Below are 4,948 nucleotides of genomic sequence, written 5' to 3'. Positions count from 1 at the left end.
ACAAGCGTGATCTTTTTCATGGGTGACGAGTGGGTGCATAGATGGCTGCACACAGCTCTCAGGGCAGAGACCCGCAGGCCCCAGCGGGCAGGTGGGTGGGACGCTTGCTGAAGTGCAGGTTCCCAGACCCAGAGCTGAATTCACTGAATCCGCAGTATGATGCAGAGACCGGCTTCCGTAACACATATCCCAGGTGACTCAGGTGCTGGCGGACCGGGACCATCCCTTAAGAAAGTGTTTTTTTGGGGAAATAACTTGCCTGGCACAATGGCTAATGCCTATAATCCCAACACTTCGGGAGGCCAGGGCCTGAGGATTGCTTGAGGTTAGGTGTTCAAGACAAGCCTGGGCAACATAGTGAGACCCCTCCCCATCGCTACAAACAATTTTTTGGCATGGTGGCACATGCCTGTAGTCCCAGCTGCTCAGGAGACTGAAATGGAGGATCAGTTCAGTCCAGGAATTCAAGGCTTCAGTGAGCTATAATCATGCCACTGCATTCCAGCCTGGGCGACAGAGTGAGGCCCTCTCTATGTCTATCTATGTAGAGATACGTAAATTAATTAAAATGAATTTACAAATAAATTTGACCCTTCTTTTGGTGTGACAGCCATTGAAGAAAATGATTATTGAATGATAGAGTGAATCTTGGCTTTTGTTTCTAAATTTAACTGCCCTGGATGCCTGGGTTTGGTCTTTTTCCGCCAGAAGCTGCTGCCCTAGGGGCAAAGTTCTCCGAAAGTTTTTCAGTAAATCCTAAGATGCAACAAATACCACAGATTCTTTTTACATGATATGTTTCTACATGCACATGGTAGAGGCCTTTTGGTTTTTAAGTTCTCAATACTGAAACCTAAGTATTTATATCAAAGTATACGAAGAAAAAAAAAACCATGCTAGTTATAGGTTTAATAATGTCCCCCGAATTTTATACATTGAAGCCCTAATCTCAGTACTTACGAATGTGACTGTAATTGGAGATAGAGTCTTTAAAGAGATAGTTAAAATGAGGCTGCTAGGTTGGCCCTAGTTCTAAATGGTGTTCTTAAAATAATAGATTAGTCGGGCACAGTGGCTCACGCCTGTAATCCCAGCACTTTGGGAGGCCGAGGCGGGCAGATCACCTAAGGCCAGGAGTTTGAGACCAGCCTGGCCAACATGGTGAAACCTTGTCTCCTAAAAATACAAAAATTAGCTGGGCGTGGTAGCAGGTGCCTGTAATCCCAGTTACTCGGGAGGCTGAGACGGGACAATCACTTGAACCTGGGAGGCAGAGGTTGCTGTGAGCCGAGATTGTGTCCTTGCACTCCAGCCTGGGCAACAAGAGTGAGTCTCCATCTCAAAAAAACATGAAAAAAGGGCCGGGTGCGGTGGCTGACACCTGTAATCCCAGCACTTTGGGAGGCCGAGGCGGGCGGAGCACCTGAGGTCAGGAGTTTGAGACCAGCCTGACCAACATGGTGAAACCCCGTCTCTACTAAAAAATACAAAAATTAGCCGGGTATGGTGGCAGACGCCTGTAATCCCAGCTACTCGGGAGGCTGAGGCAGGAGAATCGCTTGAACCCAGGAGGCAGAGGTTGCAGTGAGCCAAGATTGTGCCATTGTACTCTAGCCGGGGCAACGGAGCAACACGCTGTCACAAAAAGAGTAAGAGACACAGTGAGATGACCATGAGAAGCCAGAGAGAAAACAGCCGTCTTACAAGCCAAGAGAGAGGTTGCGAGGAAAAAAAAAAAAAAAAAAAAAAGCAAAACAAACCCTGCTGACGCCTTGATTTTTGCCTTCCAAGCTCCAGAACTGTGAGGAAATAAATGTCTGTGTTTTAGCCACCAAACCTGGTAAGGCAGCCCTAGCAAGCTAATATAATAGCCTGTTCCTTAATAAACAACTGCAAGATTGGAATGACTTTCCTAGGAATTTGGTCAAGAAAGGAACTTACTAAAAGACTATTCTCATTTAACAAGAGAGATATTAAATATTTCAAAGGCCAAATCTTTAAAAAGATTAACGGTTTTAAGCCAGAAAACATTTGTGTGGCTCCGTTTGCTCTTAGATAAAATTCCGTCTTCATTCTCAGCTGTTGCACGTTAAGGCTTGTGCAATGATCCAGAAAGGGAACAGTAGCTTTTGGAGAAAACTTTTATTTGTTCTTCATTCTAATGTCAAGTTTAAAGGCTTGAAGTCAGAATGTTAGAAGTGGGGAAGGGGACCTTAGAGGTGATGTCTTCCAGATGTTCCTGTTTATGCACAGGGGGATAATCTCAGGGAATTAGGGTGCAAAACTCGGGTCCCAATTTCTAGGTAGGTTCCTGTTTGTTCTGCTGCTATCATGCGCTTATGGTGACTGTGTGAATCCAACCAAAACAAAGGTGCCATGCCAATGGGGCAATCTTTTTCAACTGCGAATCTTGGGAAATCAAAAGGCTGTCTTTTTTTTTTTTCTTTTCTTTTCTTTTTTGAGATGGAGTTTCACTCTTGTTGCCCAGGCTGGAGTGCAATGGCGGAATCTCAGCTCTCTGCAACCCCCACCTCCCAGGTTCACGCCATTCTCCTGCCTCAGCCTCCCAAGTAGCTGGAATTACAGGCATGTGCAACTACGCCCGGCTAATTTTGCATTTTTAATAGAGACTGAGTTTTTTTATGTTGGTCAGGCTGGTCTTGAACCCCCAACCTCAGATGATCCGCCACCTTGGCCTCCTAAAGTGCTGGGATTAGAGGCGTGAGCCCCCATACCTGGCTGCAAGGCTGTCTTTCAATGAAGTATCACTTGCAAATCTTTACCTGGGTAGGTTACAGTGTTTTCACTAGACTCTTCAATCGAATTCATATTTTAAGAAATGCCACTTGTTTATTTGAAAATTACAAGAATCCTATCAATGCAGTAGGCATGAAGGTACTTCATGTGTCCGGCTGTTCATGAAGCAGCTGATATCTTAAGTGTAAGAGGTGAGATTTACTGACTACCAGTAAAACATGCGAGTTGGGAGGCTAATGTGTACCAAGTGAAATGATTTTAAGTTGTAAATGCATCTGCATAAGATCCTTTAAAATAGCTTTTATTGTTCTTAAATTTATGCTTAAAAGAAATTAACGCCGGGTGCGGTGGCTCAAGCCTGTAATCCCAGCACTTTGGGAGGCCAAGACGGGTGGATCACGAGGTCAGGAGATCGAGGCCATCCTGGCGAACACGGTGAAACCCCGTCTCTACTAAACAATACAAAAAACTAGCCGGGCGAGGTGGTGGGCGCCTGTAGTCCCAGCTACTCGGGAGGCTGAGGCAAGAGAATGGCGTAAACCCGGGAGGCGGAGCTTGCAGTGAGCTGAGATCACGCCACTGCACTCCAGCCTGGGCGACAGAGCGAGACTCCGTCTCAAAAAAAAAAAAAAAAAGAAATTAACATTAATATTTTCAAATCATCTATAATCTCCCAGACCTTTCTTGGTTTTATATTTAGCACAATTTAAATCTTTGTGTATGTGTATATAAGCTACCTTTAAAAGAGCAGTCACCCATACAAGCATTTTTTACCCATTTAGTTTGTACTTTTTTTTTTTTTTTTTTTTTTTAAATGGAGTCTTGCTCTTCTCACCCAGGCTGGAATGCAATAATGGCATAATCTTGGCTCACTGCAACCTCTGCCTCCTAGGTTCAAGCGATTCTCCAGCCTCAGTCTCCCGAGTAGCTGGGACTACAGGCGTGTGCCACCACGCCCAGCTAATTCTTGTATTTTTAGTAGAGACGGGGTTTCTCCATGTTGGTCAGGCTGGTTTCGAACTCCCAACCTCAGGTGATCTGCCCGCCTTGGCCTCCCAAAGTGCTGGGATTACAGGCGTGAGCCACCGCGCCCAGCCTAGTTTGTGCTTTTTACTTACCAGTTAGGGGTTATATTACTCTGTAACAAAATGGATGGTTATTTCTATTCATTAATAAGATGCAAGTAATAGCCTCTTTAGCCACATACTCCTTAGTAACACCTTTAGACTTTATGGGGGTAATAATTTTCTATACACTTTTCCAATGTATTTGAAAGTTTGTTAGCTCTTCTTCCATAATTATACTATATCCTCAGTAAAGAAAGTTTGGTATACGGAAAAGTTGAAGGAAGAAATTTTTAAATCACTTTTGTTCCACTACCAAGAAATAATACTTGGAGGTATTTCTTTTCAATCTTCAACCTGAGGATGCTAATGTCCCGCTTCATAAGGGGTCTTAAAGTCACTCACTCTGTGTACTATTTCATGAGAACATTTGTGTGGGTGTTTAACTGAAAGAAAACTTGAGTTTTCTTTTATTTCCTTTTTATTGTGGAAAATTTGAAACTTATTCAAAAAGAAGAATAGTGAACTAATTAACCTGATGTACCCATCAGCAAGCTTCAGTAATTACCAACATTTAACTTTGTCTGCACCCCCACCCATTGCCACCCCAGCCCATTCCCAGCATGTGCCTCTGAAAGAGACCAACTTTGTCTTTTAAAAACAGCCACAGTGGGCTGGGCGCGGTGGCTCATGCCTGTAATCCCAGTACTTTGGGAGGCCAAGGCGAGCAGATCGCCTGAGGTTGGGAGTTCGAAACCAGCCTGACCAACATGGAGAAACCCCATCTCTACTAAAAATACAAGAATTAGCCGGGCATGGTGGCAGACGCCTGTAATCCCAGCTACTCAGGAGGCTGAGGCAGGAGAATCACTTGGATCCGGGAGGTGGAGGTTGCAGTGAGGCGAGATCACGTGACTGCACTCCTGCACTCCAGCCTGGGCAACAAGAGCAAAACTCTTGTCTCAAAAAAAAAGAGAGGGAGGGAGGGAGAGAGAGAGAAAGGAAAGAAAGAAAAAGAGAAAGAAAGAAAGAAAAAGGAAGGAAAGAAAAGAAAGAGGAAAGAAAAGAAAGGAAAGAGAAAGAAAAGAAAGGAAGGAAGGAAAGAAAGAGAAAGAGAAAAAGAAAGA

The sequence above is a fragment of the Mandrillus leucophaeus genome, unplaced genomic scaffold (genome assembly GCF_000951045.1).
Source record: "Mandrillus leucophaeus isolate KB7577 unplaced genomic scaffold, Mleu.le_1.0 Scaffold135, whole genome shotgun sequence".
NCBI classification, from domain to species: Eukaryota; Metazoa; Chordata; class Mammalia; order Primates; family Cercopithecidae; genus Mandrillus; species Mandrillus leucophaeus.
This window is presented reverse-complemented; position numbering follows the sequence as displayed.